We start from the raw sequence: 20364 nt of genomic DNA on the forward strand, positions 1-20364 counted from the left end.
GCTTGTGTTCCCTCTCTTGCTGTGTGTCTCTCTGTCAAATAAATAAATAAAATCTTTAAAAAAAAAAAGTGAGAGAGAAGGGTATCGTTTTAAAGGCAGAAAGGAGAGCATGGTCAGTCCCACCTTGGGCACGAAGGAGGTCAGGAAAATCCTGGGACAGTTTATGGAGTTCGGATTCCATCCTGTGATCCCCGAAGGCTGCACAGGGCTTTCTTGTTTCCTTGTTTGTTTTAAAGATTTTATTCATTCATTCATTCATTCATTCATTCATTCACTTATTTATTTAGAATGCATGCAAGCAGGGGGAAGGGCAGAGGGTGAGGGCGAGGGAATCTCAAGCAGACTCCCCACTGAACAGAGAGCCTGATGTGGGACTCGATCCCACGACCCTGAGATCATGACCTGAGCCAAAACCAAGAGTCAGACACTTAATTGACTGAGCCACCCAGATGCACTTGCACACGGGTTTTTAAGCAGAGGTGTGAACAAATTACCTTTTTAAAACTATCATTATGGAACATTGTACACATAGACAAAAGTAGAGAGAAAAGGACCATAAGCCCCTCTAAATTTATCACCCACATTGCCCCGCTCCTGTATTGTATTGAAGCATATGTGAGTGGGTTTTTTTTTTTTTTTTAAAGATTTTATTTATTTGACAGAGAGAGACACAGCGAGAGAGGGAACACAAGCAGGGGGAGTGGGAGAGGGAGAAGCAGGCTTCCCGCGGAGCAGGGAGCCCGATGCGGAGCTCGATCCCAGGACCCAGGGATCATGACCTGAGCCGAAGGTAGACGCTTAACGACTGAGCCACCCAGGTGCCCCTGTGAGTGGGTTTTTATGATGGTGTTGCTGACAGGGCCGAGGCAAGGACCAGACAAGAGAAAGGGTATTTCAAGACCTTAAGCAGTCTAAGTGTCAAGAGACCAAGATCCTGTGATGCTGTTACGGACTCCTAAAAAGCCCCAGGAACACCAGCAATTCAAAGTCTGTTGGCCTTATTTTTAGCAAAGCTTTGAAATTATATGTGATTTTACTAATAATTTCCCCTTCCATTTTAATATCTTCTGATGCTTTACAGACGACATCTATAAATACTTCATTTAGGAAAAGAGAGGCTAAAAATATTTGTAAAATCTATAGCTTGAAATATACCCACGTCTAAAGGAGATAAAAAGGATTAATAGAGAAAATATACACATAAAACCATATTGGTGGGAGGAGGGCTCGATACTTGTTTACTAGCCCCAAACATTCATTTCTGCAGTTTGGCGATTCATATGAATGGTAAACACTTGTAGGTGTATAGAGTTTTTGGGTTTTGTTGAGAGCCGAAGGAGTGAGCTAGCCGGGGAGGGACAGAGAGAGAGGGAGGGGAATCTTAAGCAGGCTCCTTGCTCAGTGTGGAGCCCAACATAGGGCTTGATCTCACAACCCTGAGATCATGACCTGAGCCAAAATCAAGAGTTGGATGATTAACTGACTGAGCAGCCCAGGCGCCCCAGGTGTTTGGAGTTTTAAGCCCTATCTGAAAGGAGGAGAGGGACGAGCCGGTTGGGAGTTGCCTCTGGTAGCTCCCAGGTCTGTGCCAGCTGGGCTTTGTGATGAGATCCTTGTTGCAGCCGGAGGACCTGGGGGAGGAGAGGGGATGAGCTTCCCTTCAACCAGAAGGTCGGTAGGGGAGAAAAGGCCAAAGAGGCAGAAGTTGCAAAGTTCTGGGTAAGGCAACAAGGAGCTAAACGAGAATCGAGTAGTTGGGTTGGAAACAAAGACCTGAACAGTGGAGACAACCCAGCCAGAATGCTAGCAGCAGACCACGTGGAAGAAACTATGTGATGGGGGGGGGTTTGCAGTCATGGTGTTTCTACATCTGAGGCCAGAGGAAAGCTAGAACACGGTATAACAAGCATTGATGGTGGCAGTGAACTTGATGTGTGAAATAAAGGAGGAGTTTCTGCTCTGAGAGGAGTTCGCAGTCTAGCAAGGGACATTGCCATGTGGAGGTATAGGCTAAGGATGCTACGGACACACAGGTGGGGACTCATTCTTCTTGAGAATGAAGGCCAGCGAGGCCAGATGGGAGGAGATGGCACTTGAGCTCAGTTATGGTGGGTGCATATCACTGGTCTGGCAGAGATGCCTGAGGGAAAGTGTCTCTCTGGCAGGACCAAGAGCAGAGACAGAAAAAGGTTAAGAGCCTCAAGGAGAGGGCACCAGTTGTAAACTGCTCAGGGTAAGGGTCTGTCTCATCTCTGCTCTTCACTGCTGTGTCTCTAGTACCTAGAACAGTACAAAGATGTTAGGCGCTTTAAAAAAAAAATGTGTTCAACCTAAGAATATACATGTAAATCAATTAATTTTTTTTATCTATTCAATAAATATATATTAAAGTGACTGCAGGGATAGTAGTTTGATATGACTTGAGTGGAGTATGCATGGGAAGGTAAACTGGAGCCTGGAGAAATGGGTAGAGGTCCATCAGGAAGGGTCTTGGCTATCATGCCAAGGAGCTTGGACATGTGCTATGATAGGATGCAAGAGCCCTTGGAAGATTTTAACAGCTTAAAAATTTTTATTTTTCCTTTTATTTATTTATTTTTCTTGAGAGAGAGAGAGAGAGAGAGAGGTAGAAAAGGGAGGGGAGGAGCAGAAGGAGAGGGAGAGCAAATCGACTCAGGGCTCGATCCCACCAGCCTGAGATTATGACCTGAGCTGAAATCAAGAGTCACTTAACCAACTTAGCCATCCAGGTGCCTCTTAAATTTTTTTTTTATATTCACTGTTTTGTTTTTTTTTTAAACTTCAGGCCAAAATTGATAAAACAATTGTAAGATACTTAAAGTGCATGTTGTGATGATTTGATATACATTGTGAAGAGTCCCTCCATCCAGTTAACACATCATCACCCTCGTATTTACCTTTCTTCTGTGAAAATGTTTAATTTCTACTCTCCTTAGTAAATTTCAGTTATATAACACAGTGTTACCAGCTGTGGTCATCATGTTTTACATTAGCTCCTCAGACCTTAGTCATCTTCTAGCGGAGAGTCCAAATCCTTTTACCAACCTCTCCCTATGCTCCTCCCTCCATCCCCAGTCCCTGGCTACCACTTTTCTATTCTGTGTCTATCAATTTCACTTTTTAAATGCTTTTTAAAATTAAAGATTTTATTTATTCATTTGAGGGAGAGAGGGAGAGAGAGTGCACAAGCAGGGGGAGGGGCAGAGGGAGAGGGAGAAGCAGGGATCCCGACCTGGGGCTGGATCCCAGGACCCTGGGATCATGACCTGAGCTGAAGGTAGACGCTTAACCTACTGAGCCACCCAGGCACCTCACAATTTCACTTTAAAACAAGTTGCTGCCTAGAAGTGATACCATGCAGTATTTGTCTTTGCCTGGTGTATTTCGCTTAGCAGATTGCTCTCAAGATACGTCTGTGTTGCTGCAAGTGGCAGGGTATCCTTCTTTCTCTTGGCTGAATAATATTCCAGTGTGTATATACCACATCTTTATCCATTCATCCATTGATAGACAATTAGGTTGCTTCCACCTCATGACTATCCTGAATAATGCTGCAGTGAACATGGATATGCAATTATCTTGTCAATATCCTGTCTATATTTCCTTTGGATATATACCCAGAAATGGATAGCTGGATCATATGGTAATTCTATTTTTAATTTATTGAAGAACCTCCATACTGTTTTTTCTGTAATAACTGCATCAATTTAAATTCCCACCAACAGTACCCAGGGTTGCCTTTTCTCCAGATCCTCACCAACACTTGTTATTTCTTTGTTTGCTGGTTTAAGACAATAGCCATTCTAAGAGGTGTGAGGTGATTGCTCATTGTGGTTTTGGTTTGCATTGTCCTGATGATGAGTGATGTTGAGCACCTTTTTATGTACCTGTTGGCCATTTTGAGTCTTCCTTGGAAAAATATCTATTCAGATCCTCTGCCCATTTTTTAATCGGATTATTTGCTTTTTTGCCACTGAGTTGTGTGAATTCATTGGATATTAACCCTTCATTGGATATATGATTTGCAAATATTTTCTCCCATTTCAGATTGCCTTTTCATTTTGCTGATGACTTCCATTGCTGTGCAGAAGCTTTTTTTTTCCTTTTAGTTTGATATAGTCCCAATAGTTTATTTTTGCTTGTTTTTTGCTTTTGGTGTAAAATCCAAAAAAAAAAAAAAAATAAATCACTGCCAAGATCTATGTCAAGGAACTTATTTCCTATCTTTTCTTCTGGGAGTTTTATGGTTTTAGGACTTCCATTCAAGTCTTTAATGCATTTTGAGTTGATTTTTGTGTGAGGTGTAAGACTATGGTCTAGTTTCATCCTTTTGCATGTGGCTGTCCAGTTTTCCCAACACCATTTCTCGAAAAGATGATCATTTCCTCTGTTGTATATTGTCTCCTTTGTCATAATTAATTGACCATATATGCATGTTTGTTTGTTTTTTCTGGGCTCACTATTCTGTTCCATTGATCTGTATATCTGCTTTTGTGCCCGTACCATACTGTTTTGATTACTATAGCTTTGTAATATAGTTTGAAACCAAGAAGTGTGATGCCTCCTGCCTTTAAAAAATAAAATTATTTAAAGAGAATGGGGTTGGGGGTGGGACAGAGGGAGAGAGAGAATCCTCAAGCAGATTCCCCACTGAGTGTGGAGCCCAACACTGGGCTTGATCCCAAGACCCTGAGATCATAACCAGAGCCAAAATCAAGAGTCGGACGCTTAACCAACTGAGCCACCCAGGCACCCTGCCTCCTGCCTTTTCTTAAGAATGCTTTGGCTATTTGGTGTCTTTGGTGGTTCCATACAAATTTGAGGATTTTTTTTTTTCCTGTTTCTATGGAAAATGTCATTGGAGTTTCAGTTGCTTTATTGAGATGTAATCCACACACCATACAATTCAACCATTTAAAGTGTTTAATTCAGTGGGTGTTAGTATATTCACAGAGTTTTGCATCCCTCATCAGAATCAATGTTAGAACGTTTTCATTACCCAAAAAAGAAACCCCACCCACCCCATCTTCAAGCCCACCCCTGCAGTCCTCCTATCCTCTACTAACCCTAGATAACCAATATGCTTTTTGTTTCTATAGACTTCCCTAGTCTGTGCATCTCCTATCAATGGAATCATGCAACATGTGATCGGATGCCTTTCGTCTTTCACTTAGTATAATATTTTCAAGGTCCTTTTCCATGGTGTAGTCTGTGTCATACTTCATTTCTTTTTATTGCTAAATCATGGTGTGGATGTGACCTATTTTGCTTATCCATTAAGTAGTTGATGGACATTTAGGTCTCTACTTCGTGGCTGTATGAGTAATACTGCTGTAAGCATTCGTATACAAGTTTTAGTGCAGACGTAATTCTCATTTCTCCTGGGTGTAATTCTCATTTCTCCCTAGGAGTCGCATTGCTGCATCATATAGTAATGCTGTTCAACCAGCTGAGGAACCGTCAGACTCCTTTTCAAAGTGGATGCACCCTTGGACCTTTCCACCAGCAATGACTATGTGAAGGTCCCATTTCTCTACATCCTTTCTAATACTTGTTACCTGTGTTTTTGATTATAGCCTCCCTAGAGGATTTTTTTAAAAAGAAAGAAGGTTCTGAGTTGGTGGTCAAGAAGAGAGTTAATGCAGTCTATTTCAGGAAGCCAGTAAGGTTTTTTAGAAAGCCTAGACACCTTACATAAATATATTTATATTACACTTTATAATTAGCACGTTCTTTCCTTATGATCATCCCAGTAGCCTTTTCAAGATGGAGTTACTATTGTGACCATGTTAGAGAAGAGGGAACAGAACCAGAGCGCTCATGGCTTCCTGCCCGTCACGAGCTGATGCTCGTCCCTCTGGACTGTCCCTCTGGAGTCACCTCCACAGCCACTTTGGCTACTTCTGAGAGATGAACCTCTGAGAGGAGACTAGTTTGGTCAGCGAAATTCAGCTTCTTAATGTGATTAATAAATGTGGAAAGGACTCTTCAGAAAAATCTGGGCAAAAACCAACACCCACAGCAAACTGTCAATTCATTAAAAAGGGCAAGAGGAGATTATGTGGTGGAGAGTGTTTGGTTCGCATTAGGAAGTGTTGGGGACTTGGGTCACCTTCATCCTGCGTTTCTTCCCCTTGTAAAATGAATTTACCTCTCTTCCCTGAAGATGTTCCTGAGGTGCCTGAAATCCAGCTCCATCAGAGGTTGGTAAGCCTCGGCCCTCTGCCTGTTTTTGTAGGTTGAGAAGGTGTTGTTTGTTTTTACAATTTCAAAAGGCTGACCAAAATCAAAGGAAGACAGATATTTAGTGACATAGACACTTAGGTGAAATCCAAACGTTGGTGTTTATAAATAAAGTTTTATTGGCACACAGCCATGCACAGTCATTTATGTACTGACCATGGCGGCAGCTGCAGAGCTGAGTAGTTGCAACAGAGACCCGTAATGCCTTAAATACTTACTCTCCGACACCCATCAGTTTGCTGACTCAGCACCATATCTGAATTAGAATCCAGGGGGACCCTATCCTGTCGGTGACACTCACCTGAACTGCAGTTCTGGTCTCTCTCAGGGGCTACTTGATATCCTAAGGTGTCCAGAGGGACAAATTTAAAGTGAAGATCTACCTAAAAAAGAACAACTTGTGGGGATTGGGTCTGTGGATTATCTTTGCTCCCCACCCCCACCCTGACCTTTATGTGGGCTTCAGCCTGGCACATTTTACAAATGGACTGGATTTCAAATCCCACCTAAGAGCTCACCATCTTGACTCTCTGTTATTGTTTCAGCATGAACTTTAGAATAATCGCTTCTGCTCTTTTGGCACATGGAGATTTGCCTCCACAGTAATTATTTTGCAACCCACAAAAGTAATTATAAAATCAAATGATTATCTTCCAAACAAGCTGTAACCCCAGCCGTGGTTCTTGGAAGGGGAGGGGAGTTCCCATTCTTTAATTTTCATCTTTAGAGGTGTCACATTCTGCTCCCCTTGTCTCCCCCCACCTTACCTCCATTCTTGTGTTATTTCAAGTACAATAGCAATCTTTAATGAAGCAGCCTCTTCAAAACAATAGCCCTGCTCCAAGTTTATGAGTAGAAGGACAGAAGAGCAAGCAAGAAGAGGGAAAAGCAAAGCCTGATTTAATTCTTCGGGTAATGAGGGAAATAAAATTGCAAAAGGGAAAAAAAAAAAAAAATTGCAAAAGGGAAGATCAGCCTACCAGACTACATTACTGGTTGGTTTGAGTTACTGGGAGCTGCATTATAGTGAGGCCTCCAGATTCTGAAGGTGTACTCAGTAAGGGTGGGCACAAAGGGAGGAATGAAATCTGCCCCGGAGTTAGCAACCATCCGTCTCTGACAGGCTGGGCACATACCAGAATTAGGTTATTTCTTGAGAGTCTTACAGTCTGTTTATGAGTGTTTGACATGAGCGACAGACACTGTACATAACATTTATATGTTTGGAAATTGGCACCTGTCTGATAAACTGAGCTACTTGCCTATAATGAAACAGATCTTAGTGACGGGGGACCACAGATTTGCTGCACATTCAAGAATAGTCCTCGGGCGCCTGGGTGGCTCAGTCGTTAAGCGTCTGCCTTCGGCTCAGGTCATGATCCCGGGTTCCTGGGATCGAGCCCCGCGTCGGGCTCCCTGCTCAGCGGGGAGCCTGCTTCTCCCTCTGCCTCTCTCTCTGTCTCTTATGAATAAATAAATAAAATCTTAAAAAAAAAAAAATAGTCCTCTGCAAATTTCAGTAACTCACTAATTTGTAACTTTCTTTGCCAGCCCACTAAAAAAGTCAAACATGCCACAGCCGGGAATTCATCCCCCAAATGAACACACAGTGAACCTTTTGGCTTGCCCAGAGCCCTAATGTTGTCACATCCCGAATAAATAGTGTGGTGCAGTTTCCTACCAGCCATGGTATGAATTATTCATGCACTATTAAGCAGCCTGTGGTCAGAACACCACAACCCAAAGTAAAACTGAATACAAAAGAAGAGATTTTAATATGTGCAGCTGAAAGAGCCCTTTGAGATGGAAATAGAAATGATGGGGGGGGGCACCTGGGTGGCTCAGTCGCTTAAGTGTCCGACTCTTGGTTTCAGCTTAGGTCATGATCTCAGGGTCATAAGATCGAGCCCGCATCAGGCTCTGCACTCAGTGGGGAGTCTGCTTGAAGATTCTCTCTCTGCCTGTCCCCCCACTCTCGTATGCTCTCTCTCTCTCAAATAAGTAAATCTTTAATAAAAAGAAAAAAAAAAAAGAAATGATGAGTTACTGGACCCCTCCCATCCTTGCCCAGGGTCTTTGAGATTGAATCATGATGTATATGTAGATTTCTTGTGATAGGACCATAGAAATAGCTTGGAATACCTGGTGCATGTAGTAATTTTTGGACTGCAGACCTGTGTTAACTTCAAATTTTTCTGAAAGGCGGAAGAGGGGAACATATAAAAAGGAACATCTGTATTCAAGAAATAAGGACACCAATGAGAAGAGAGATTCTTTGCAAGAAAACTTACAAGTATCTTGGAAGACCCCCATAGATAAGCCAGATGAGAGGGGGGTTGCTCTCCCTGCCCTCCCTTGGTGCCCTGGAATCCTAGAGATTTTTAGAACCACAGTTTAAATGTTGTTCTCTGCACATTTAGATGAGTTCTCTGCTCCATTTAGATGAGGTACAATGTATTGCAGAGTGAGTATTGCATTTCTAGAATTTAAACATCACATCCTAACAGCGGATTACACCTTAAATTTTAATTCAGTGGAGATGAAACATCGACTAGAGCAGCTGTGATATAAATAAGGTATAATCAAATAGGTTATAAGGGGGCTGTGTGTGTGTGAGAGAGAGAGCGAGCGAGCGAGAGAGAAACATGCGCTGTAGATGCATACCCTACGGTAGAGTTAGCTTTGGGAAAATGTACAAATTGGCTGAAGAATTACATCATATATAACATTTTTAGATTCAAATCATTTCAGTAGGAATGTTTAATCTCACACCAACATTAATAGTGAACTCTTAAAAAAAAAAACAAAAAAAACACAGCTGCTTAAAATGAGATCGGATCTGGTGCACAATCCCTTTCGCTCCCGTCTTCACATTGTCGATGGTCCTGAAACTCACCGCTGGATTTGTAAGCAAGTGATGAAGACCAAAGCAGAATGACATTTAGCATTTAAACCGTAAGTGTGACAGATGGGTCAGTGTTTGTTACTAGCTCAAAGTCCATAATTCACCATGAACAAAATGGCACAAATTTACTTTGAAAAACATCCCAGCCTAAATTACAGTAAGATTTAACTGGGAGGATTTCCACCATGATTTTGGAAAGCAGACACGGCTTATTTTTATTGCAAAATCCTAAGAGTGCAATTCCTGGCAGTGTTTACCAGAGAGAAGGAATTAGCAGCCTCAAGGGGAGGGTTAGGAAAACAGAGAACCCTCTGGGAATCCGCTCCTACATCTCTGTTCCAATAGCCAGCAGAAACTGGCCTCAGACAAGTCGCTCAGGCCTGACCTCTCTTTCTCCTTGCGAAAGGGGGCGACGGATAGGAAGATGGCACTTGTTTTCACGGAGGGTCTTGAGGACATTCAGGAGGCATCTGGACCATTTTCAAAAATAGACACAGGGGTGTGTTTTGCTTTTAGATCCACGGTGCTAGCTTGCCTTGCACATTCGGAAGGGAGGAAGGAGATGCGTTTCTCTTTTCCCTTCATCTCCTCCTCCCTGTTCCTTCGTGATGGTGGGCAGAAGAACAGAGGTCCAAATAGGCTGTATGACCTGTAGGACTGGGCCAATGACCGCTGTGTTATTTCAAGGTGAAAGAGCAGAGGGGTCCCCTGAGCAAGGTGAACAGATGGTGGCATTGTTGCAGCTACGCTGCTTTCTGGCTGTGAGTGGCCCCCCTCCCCCCCCCCCCCCCCCCCCCCAGCCTCAGCCAAGCCAAGCCCTTCCCAGCCTGTGCAGGTCACTCTGAGGAGCAGTCTCCTGAAGGCTGAGTGAGAGACCGAGTACCATGCCCATGGCCGGCCCTCCTGCTCAAAAGACAAAGGCTGCAATATTCTCCAGCAAGGGATGGGCTGAGGTCCTCTGGGCAGTACAGATCCTCTTCAGAATTCATAGTCCTTGGCTCTTCAGCTATATCCGTAGAAACCACAGAGTTTTAAAAATGAACAACTCTGTCTATGACTTAGACACAAGGCGTTGGGGTGGATGAGAGAGCAGTCTGGAAATGGGTCACAAAATTGGGGGACTCTGAACCTCCACCTTTGGGTCTTGATTTGCTCCCATCCTTTGTTTCCTTCCTTTGCTTCCTTATGGATGTTCAGGGTCATAATCTGTTGGTTCCTCCCCAGCACAAAAGTTTAAATTCACCTTCCTGCTTGTGGGAAAACGATTTTTTTTTTTTTTTTTTTTTGCCTGGCGTTTAAATATGTTGAGGTCTGGACTGTTATAACCAGTCCAAGGTAATAAGGCAGAAAAGACACATTCTTCCATGCCATTTGGAAACATGGTCTGCCCAAATTCTGGGGTCTGTGCCCTTCCAGCAGAGACCAGCAGAAAGCACTCCCCTTCCTGCTAAAGACTTAAAGTTACGGGGGGCTGTGTCATGCTTCTCTGCTATTTCGTGTCCCAAAGCAGCTCTGATTACAGTGTGAGAAACTTTATAATTCAAGTTCTACAGTTCAATGTTGAGATGTTTGTCAACTTTAATGAGCTGTTTTCCAGAATGTGTTCGTGTAACACTCGCTCCTTTGGATGGTAATAGATGGTATGTGAAAAATTTCAAGATCAAACTAATTTGGAAAACCGAGCTAAAACAAAGTTAAGTAGCTTGTTTTAATCTCTGAGCCCGTGGTATGCCCATGCACATGGTGAAGGTTCACGGATGAAGTGTATCTACTCGTTTACCCAAATTTACCCAAATGATCAGTGTTTTTTGTTTCTGGGGGTGGGGAGAGCATCACAAGAGATGAATGCCCCAGAGGAAAAATAATGTGCTATTTCAGAATCCTCCCGTAGAAAATACCGTATCGATTGAATAGGTTTCCTACTTTGAGAGATACGGAATCCAACAGAACAATGAGGTTGGTTCATGAATATTTCCTTCCACCGGAAGCTATTAGCTCGAAACTTGACATACTAACCAAAAAGAAATGTGTTTGCTGAACATATTGATTCAGTGATTTTTCTGGCTAAAAGAGTTCTGAATGCAAATTAAATGATTCTATTGATTGTACCTGTGCATCAATCAGCCAGGCATCCGGGACTCCCCACTTCCCGAGTCAGGCTCTAGAACCATATGGTAGGGCTGGGGCTTCCAGAGACTTGTGGTCTCCATGTGTGGAATGTTTTAGGTCAGTGTAACTCAGCTGCAGGACTATTGACATTTTGGACTGGATGATTCTTCGTTGGAGGTGGAGGGCTATGTGCATCACAGGATAATCAGCAGCATCCCTGGTCTCTACCCACGAAATGCCAGCAGTCTTAAAAATGTACCTGAGATTGAAACAAACTGAGGGTTGCTGGAGTGGGGGGTGGGGTGGGAGGGAGGGGGTGACTGGGTAATAGACACTGGGGAGGCTATGTGCTCTGATAAGCGCTGTGAATTGTGCAAGACTGTTGAATCTCAGATCTGTACCTCTGATACAAAATCACCCGTGGGGTTAGGAACCACTGATTAAGGAGCAAGGTGGGTATGCCAACCGTGAGTGATCTCACCAAAGCAAGAGAGCAATGTGGACTCCAGTCCCAGGAGAAGGCTTTGTGTGAAGATGCTGATTTGGATTGGCAGAAGTCCGGAAGGAAGAAGTCCTGGGTAGGGGGACTCACGTGACCTCGAACAAAGGGTTGGGGGGAGGAAGGCTAAGTTTACTGATGTTCGGATGCTAACAATGACATCTTATTCACTTACTTTATGCCAAGCCCTGTGCCAATGATGGGAACTGTGTACTTCATCTTCCCAAAAGATGAGTAGTATTTATCTCATCTTGACAATAAAGGAAACTGAGACTCAGGGCTTAAGCAGTATGCCGGGTCACACCGCTGGTATGGGTCGGTGTCAGGATCTGAAATCCGTCTCTGCGATCAGAAATAACATCAGGTAAGGCTTTAAAGGATATTTAGTTGCAGCCCGCAGCGTCTAGACTAAAGGTACGTGGTACCTAGAACGATGGCAGATTCCTCAGCAGGGGACCGGTATGATGGAGAGGGCGTCTCAGTTCATCCGGCTGCAGCCTGCGGTGGGCACAGGGGAGCTGGGGTGCTGTGGAGCTGGGCGAGACCAGGTAATACAGGTGTGATGATCCCTGCATGGCCAAGGGTGGTGACGGTAGGACTGGGGCAGAAGGGGGCGTCAGAGATGTTTCTAGACAACAGGAAATAAAGGCTGAAGAAATGAATAAAAGATTATACTTCAGTGGGTCTAAGACGAAAGCCGAGCAGAATGGGGATTTCCCCTCCTCCCCCACCAGAAGGGCCTAGGTGTGATAGAGAGGCAGCCCGGAGCGGGGGGGCAGGGGGGGTGTCTCAGAGTGTGGTAGAATCTGGGCTCACCTAAAGAGTTGAGTTTTAGTTCATTTCCATGCCTCGTTTTTAGTTTTCAGAATAGCACCTTCCTTTGACACTCCTCGGAGCCAGGCATGGCTCCGTTGCACTTGACATCTATGAACTCACTTATTATAGTGGCCTCTGAGTATGAAGGCTCAAGGAGATAGAGTAACTTGCCCCAAATCTGCCTCCAGAGCCATGCCCTTAAGTACCCAGCTGTGCAGCCTCTGGAGCGCGTTATTAATGCTCAGCTGCTGGGCACTTCTGACAACTTTCTCTCCTCTCGTTGCTGGGCACACTTACACACCTCTTGCCTTTCTCATCTATGGAATGAAGGGGCTGAGCCCGTAAATCCTTTTGGCTCTACCATTCTGCGTCTATGAATAATAATTCCACTAACTGAACAGACGAGCCATAATTCTGTTCCTTAATTCAACACGATGGAGACCTTTCTCTTAAAAAGAGAAATGGGTTTTCAAGTGGCTTCTCTTTGAGCCCTTGGGTGGCTTGGGAAGATGTACTCCTTCTGGAATCCTAGCCCCTGAGCATCGTTGGCAGAAAGCCATTCTGCCGTGTGTGTACCTCAGTTTCCCCTGCTCACCTGTGAGCTCCTTGAGGGCAAGATTAGGTTTTATTCATTTTTGTATTCCTGGCACATAGCTTCTTCCCAGCAGAAAATCAATACTTGTTTTGTTTTTGCTTTTTAATGATTGCAGACTGTGAGGGAATCATATTTAGTAAGTTTCACTTGCGAAACATTACCATCATTCAGGGAAACTCTTCAAGGAAGAAAAGGAGAGTACTTAGCCCTTAGCATGGCTACAAAAAATAGAGGCAGGGAGTCATGTGGGAAGGAAACGAAGCCTCTTAGCCAGGTTTTGTGAGGGCAAAGGACTTCCAAGGCCTGAATGTAAGGAGCACAAGGTCAAGTTGATGTTACTTCCTATCGAAGAGCTCAGACGGGCACTGGCCGACGTTCTCTGTAAAGGGCCAGATAGTAAACATTTTAGGCTTTCACCATATGGTCTCTGTTGCAACTAATCAGTTCTGCTGTTGTAGCTCAAAAGAAGCCATAAGCAATATATAAATGAAAAAGTATGGCAGTGTTCCCGTAAGATTTTATTTACAAAGATGGGCAGCCAGCCGGATTTGAACTAAGGGTCATAGTGTGCCAAGCCCTGATGTCGACTCTCAAGTGCGACAGAACAGGGCACGTATGCCGGCCACTTGCTACCCTGAGTGTGGCCTTCATCAGAGTAAGCCTCAGGTTCTCCGTCTATGAAATGGTGACTAACAGCATCCATACCCAGGGCTGGGGTGCGATTAAATGAGAGGACATAAGCATTTGGCACTGACCTTACCCTAAAATATAGCAAGCACACAATAAATGGTGGCTATTATTGTTATCATTTTTTTTAAGATTTTATTTTATTAGAGAGAGAAAGTGAAAGAGAGAGCACAAGAGGGGGTGATAGGGTCAGAGGGAGAAGCAGACTCCCCGCCGAGCAGGGAGCCCGATGAGGACTCGATCCCGGGACTCCGGGATCATGACCTGAGCCGAAGGCAGTCGCTTAACCAACTGAGCCACCTAGGCGTCCCTACTATTATTATTATAATAAGTAGTGCCTATCTCCTCTTGCCTTTTTATCCTTCTTGCTTATCCTATCCTAATTAAATGAAGTCATATGTCAAATGTTTTATAATTAGTTCTCCTTTTCTGTCTTTACACTTCTTGAGTTTGAAAAAGGATAAGGAAAATATCTGTAGTTCCTACCAATTCGGATTATTGTAAGTATAAAATTGACATGCAGTAACTCACACAGTGTTTGGGAAATAGCACCGAGTCTATTGTAGCTAATAGGATAAGGAAGAAGTTTAAAAATGTAGGTTTGAAAAATGAAGAGTATAAGGAAAGTCACTAACGACTTAGAAATCTTGTGAAATTTCGGGCGCCTGGGTGGCTCAGTTGGTTAAGCGACTGCCTTCGGCTCAGGTCATGATCCTGGAGTCCTGGGATCGAGTCCCGCATCGGGCTCCCTGCTCGGCAGGGAGTCTGCTTCTCCCTCTGACCCTCCTCCCTCTCATGCTCTCTGTCTCTCATTCTCTCTGTCTCAAATAAATAAATAAAATCTTAAAAAAAAAAAAAGAAAAGAAATCTTGTGAAATTTCAATTGAATAGGAATTCTGATGGATTTTTTAGCATTCAGTGCCAAAACTACATGACTTAGGTTTTTGTTGTTTTTGTTTTTTGTTTTTTAACATGTGGAGTCCATTAATTGCTTGGCTGTGTTCATCAGTGATTTCCTAGAGTGGAATCCATTGCTCATAAACTAGGAACTTTAAAACCAGTCAAGGCATTTGCTTTTCAGAATGATCTGTTTATATTCTAGCTGAAACAGGATAAATCACACATGCAAAACAGCTGTCTGTGGGTCGTGAAGAACAGACGGGGTTCTACTTATGGGGAACACTCATTATGAACAGTCGTTGGGCTGAGCCAATGATTATGCAGTAATATATACAAGAGGGGAAAGCGGAACTTACCCAACTGGGCCTGGCTTCTTTCAAGACCTGTGTTTTAAGGTTTAGAGAACAGGGTTTCTCAACCTTGCCACTACTAACATTCTGGGCCAGCTAATTCTTTTTTTTATTATTTATCATGTTATGTTAGTCATCATGCATTACATCATTAGTTTTTGATGTAGTGTTCCGTGATTCATTGTTTGCATATAACACCCAATGCTCCATGCAGAATGTGCCCTCTTTAATACCCATCACCAGGCTAACCCATCCCCCCACCCCCCTCCCCTCTAAAACCTTCAGTTTGTTTCTCAGAGTCCATACTCTCTCATGGTTTGTCTCCCCCTCCTATTTCCCCCACTTCATTTTTCCCTTCCTACTATCTTCTTTTATTTTTTTTTTAACATATAATGTATTATTTGTTTCAAGGTTACAGGTCTGTGATTCAACAGTTACACAATTCACAGTGCTCACCATAGCACATACTCTCCCCAATGTCCATCACCCAGCCACCCCATCCCTACCACCCCACCCCCCACTCCAGCAACCCTCAGTTTGTTTTCTGAGATTAAGAATTCTTCATGTCAGTGAGGTCATATGATAATGTCTTTCTCTGATTGACTTATTTTGCTTAGCATAATGCCCTCTAGTTCCATCCACGTCATTGCAAATGGCAAGATTTCGTGGGGGGTTTTTTGATGGCTGCATAATATTCCATTGTAAATATATACCATATCTTCTTTATCCATTCATCTGTTGATGGACATCTTGGCTCTTTCCATAGTTTGGCTATTGTGGACATTTGGGCCAGCTAATTCTTCATTGTGGGAGGTTGTCCTGTGTTCTGTAGGTGTGTAGCATCCTGACCTCTACCCACTAGATGTTAGGAACAACCCCCACCTGTCCCCAATGTGACAACCAAAAATATCTCCAGATTCTGCCAAATGTCTTCTCTTGGTTAAGAACCACTGGTGTAGGGCGCCTGGGTGGCTCAGTTGGTTAAGCGACTGCCTTCGGCTCAGGTCATGATCCTGGAGTCCCCGGATCGAGGCCCGCATCGGGCTCCCTGCTCAGCAGGGAGTCTGCTTCTCTCTCTGACCTTCCCCCCTCTCATGCTCTCTCTCTATCTCATTCTCTCTCTCTCAAATAAATAAATAAATAAAATCTTTAAAAAAAAAAAAAAAAAAGGAACCACTGGTGTAGACTGATGATTCAGCAGTGCCTCGAGACCTCCTATTCCAACATTTCCAAGTAATGATAACTTATTCCTATGGAAACACGCATGCCACGTTTCTTAGGATCATCCTGATTTCAGATAGCCTCCCCCGCTGACCCAACACACATGCCTCAACTTGGATGGAAGCCCCCCCGCCCCAACAGGCTGATTTTCTTAAATTTGAAAATAGGGTGTGACTGTCCTTATACAGTTTGTCTTGTTTAGGCCCTAATGTTTGAATATGTTTATCGTGCCACCTTTCACTTTTCGTCTTTATGAATTTTGCTTAGACAAATAGTTGATGCACTTCATATTGGTTAACAAAGTTAAATGTCATTATATATCCTAAGAGTGATGTAAGTCCACCATTAGTTTAACTGAAAAAAATTTCATTTAAAACTGTAATAAAAGGCAGAGGAATACAATTTTTTGGTCTCCTCTGTTTCCCATACTGGTGCTAAGGTAAAGCTTTTTGGTGGCTTTCATGTGTTCCATGACCATTGATTGGTTTAGTAATGTTTTAGTAATGTTACATTATATGGGACTCGGAGTGCATGAGGAGAGTACTTACCTGTTTACCGGGATACCTTTCCAGGTAAATTCTGGCACATCCGCTCTATTACCCAAAGCAGGTTCATTTATCTTTAGAATACCTTTTCTTTGTAAAATAAGGTTGATATTACTCGTGTCCTTAAAACAAGTACCTAAAATTACCAATTTTCTTGTTAACCCACTTTTGCCCAAAGAATACAATGGTAGCAAGAAAAAAAAAAAGATATCGAAGTTTACTTTTTAGTAGATCTTAAACCAGGCACTACATGGGAACGTGGCTGTACATTCAATCTGTAATAAGATAAGTTATAGGGGATCTTGAGAAAGGTGTCACTATTTAAATTGCATCTTGAAAAGATTTATGCTAGAATGTGTATATAGCTTTCTGTATCACTATTCTGAGACTTACAGAATTTACCAGTCTAATGAAATACCACATTTTCCACACTGGGGAGAGGAATTCGTGAATATACTATTTTACCTAATGCTATAGAATAATTACCCATGGAGAGATCTTTTCTGATATTATATAGCCTGAGAATAACTGCCAAACTATTCCTAGGCTATTCTGTATTTACCATTTATTAAGGAGATATATTTTACACTGAACAGTAATACCTTGAAAAGTAATTGTGGCCCATAGTATTGGATATTTTTGGAACGTTGGCTTTCCTGAGACATAATTACGTTAGCTCAACCTATGTGGTACTGAATCTGTGTATAGACAAGAATCTGCCTTTAGTTTCCCCCTGTTTTATAGCATTTGACTAAATGACAAAATAGCTCTTAATTTCAAGCTCCCACTCCTGGGGAGGTCATGGCCACACAGTAGAAGAGATCTTGTTTCTGTGTGTTGTTAAAATAGTATTTTCTAGGTTTTTCCTATTAGTGTGTACAGAATATCCCTTGTGCCTCGGATATTTGTGACATTTACTAACTCTGTTATGAATTTTTATACTGTTTGAGAATACAGAAGATGATATGAAATCGATACGTTCATTATTATATTGGAGTCTTGGTCAAAACTTCCAGTAAGAGCAAGTCTCTATTTTGTGAAACTTTTATTTCCTGAATGTCATGAAAATGAAGCTAGCTAACTTCTTCCTTTCCTTCTCTTTTCCTGCACTTTAATTTTTCTCTAGAATGCTACGGTTTTAATCATAACTTGCAACTACATTTGTAAGGAGAAAAATCTGGAGGACAACAGCTGATTAGCTAAAAGTTTCTGCACAATAGTTAGGAAGATAGCATTGGTGTATATTCTTGTTAGAGAAACAGCCTGTGGATCCATTGCTAAATGCACCTCCCCACCTTGAAACCCAAGCCAGATCCCCAAATTAGGAATAACACAAAATCTTCAAACTATTTAACCTTAGATTTTTCATGTCCGCAAAATCTTTACCATTGCTTTTTGGCAGGGAACTGATTTGGAGGAATGAAGTGAGGCTGTCCTTTCCTCTTTCTAGCTCCAGCTAAACTGCAGACATGTGACTATTTGAAGGTATTTCTCATTTTCAGGATGTAATAACTGCAAACGCTTGACCTATTCTAGGTTAGGACAGTAGTTAGGACAGCTGTTGTGAGGACAATACTATACAAAACCAATTATTGCCAGTTTTATAGACCAGTGGTCCTGTATGGCCCCGCTCTGTTAGAATGTACCATCACATCATTGATTCTTTCTGCAAACAGCCATCCCGAGCAGTTATCGGCAACAAGACAAAAACATTTTTTAAAGATCACAGGATAATGCTGTTTGTTTCCAGCTGTTTGTTGTAGTTGGTGGGCCTCAGAACCAGAGAGGCAAAGCATTATATGGTACTGGTTCGATCTGTCAGAACTCAGAAGCTTGATTCATGCCAATTTGACTACAGACATAAAAGTTGCTGCAACTTTTACAGGATGAATTGTTCTAGAAAAGAATTTCTTAATGCTATACAGAGCTGACTTGCCTTCTTCCTGTCCCACAGAGTGCCCTAAACAACGTGCTAGATTATGGTTTTTAATAAAATAGTCTACATACCTTATACTGAGTATAATAGAGCAAAACAGCACAAACTTGTCTTTAAGAAAATGGGAAAAATTGTTTTCTCTAGGTCTTGTCTGAACCATTAGATGATTGCATGTGTGTGTCCCACAATATTATACTTTTGAAGAGCAGGGACTCATCTTTGTCCACTTCATAAAGCTGCACACAGAGCAGATGTTTAGTCAATGTTTGTTGAATTCAATTCATGAAAGGTGGTTTGTTGGGGAAACTAATTTTTGTTAAAAGTCCTTAATATAGATTTTTTTCCCCCCTCCAAACCACTTCCCCTCATATTTTATCTTAAAAGTTCAGTTATTGCTCTCTTGGTGAACTGAGAAAGAGCTCAAAATGAACAGCTACCGTTTCTCCCCACAGTGGATATGGGGCCTCCAGATAATTTAAAAAAACAAAAAATTCCTTTTATTGGCTTTGGGGTTGTGGTTGTATCTGGGGGTGACACAGAAGACTTCCTTGTCAGACTTAAATTTTTTGACTGTGTCTTCTCCATTTGCACATAAGGATTCCCTTAACTTGGCTTGTCCTCTTGAGTTGAATCTTTCTCGAATCCATTCAATTCCATAGCTGCATCTAATTTTTAAATAAGCATCAAAGAGAACAGTTATATTTGCATGTAAGCTAATATAAATGGCAAAAATTTACTGTTCTGGGTAGCAAAAAGCCCAGGAAATAGATCAAGGAATTACGTTCAGTGTTTCTTGAATGATAGTTTGACAAATATCAAATGCTGTTAGAAAACCTATGAAAATATTGACTTCGTGGGGTCTAATTCCTTTCTGCTTAATGGATCTATACCAGATCTCAGGCAATTTCCATTTAAATACATGTCCCTAATGCCTTCAGAGTGTTCACAGGGTGTTTGCTTTGTGCACTGCATGAGGACATTGTGAATATATTTGAATTCCTCTTTGCCTTTTTAGTCAACTTAGCTATAAGATTAAAATCCAAATTATTTTCCCCAAGACAAAAAAATTAACTCTAGCTAGACCAGCCAGTGGGCTCTACTGTTTTTATTAATCTGTATAGTACTGGACATCCATTTTTCATGAATGCCATTTTCATGTGAATTAAGTCCTATAGAATAAAGATGGTTTTGGCATCCAGCTAAATTTGAGCTTACTTTGTTATCCACCGTCCTCTCATAAGGAGTCCCCTCATTTCCCCCTCCACTTTTTAGATGGGAGTTTATCTCCTTTCAGAATACAAATATTCCAGAAAAGTTGTAAGTGGTTATTTTTTTTTTTAAACCCAGAAAACCATTTTATTTTATTTTTTTTTTTTCAGAAAACCATTTTACTGCACTGTTGTTTCTGTTTAATTCTTACAATTACACTTTAAAATGCAAGAAATTTGCTAGCTAAAAATTATAACTAGTGGACTATCAAGGTGATATTATGTTTTTAAAAAATTTTTATGAATTTATAGGAGCGCCTGGGTGGCTC

The 20364-nt window shown here is 42.1% G+C and overlaps 1 protein-coding gene across 8 annotated transcripts in view; it reads left to right on the top strand.

The window, feature by feature from the left end:
- Positions 1–20364, top strand: part of PHACTR1 (phosphatase and actin regulator 1) — a 308221-nt gene that overhangs the window by 61964 nt on the left and 225893 nt on the right. The gene's annotated exons all lie outside the window — the stretch shown is intronic.

This window comes from Mirounga leonina, unplaced genomic scaffold (assembly GCF_011800145.1).
Source record: "Mirounga leonina isolate KUSES-001 unplaced genomic scaffold, KU_Mleo_1.0 Mir_366, whole genome shotgun sequence".
Taxonomy (NCBI): domain Eukaryota; kingdom Metazoa; phylum Chordata; class Mammalia; order Carnivora; family Phocidae; genus Mirounga; species Mirounga leonina.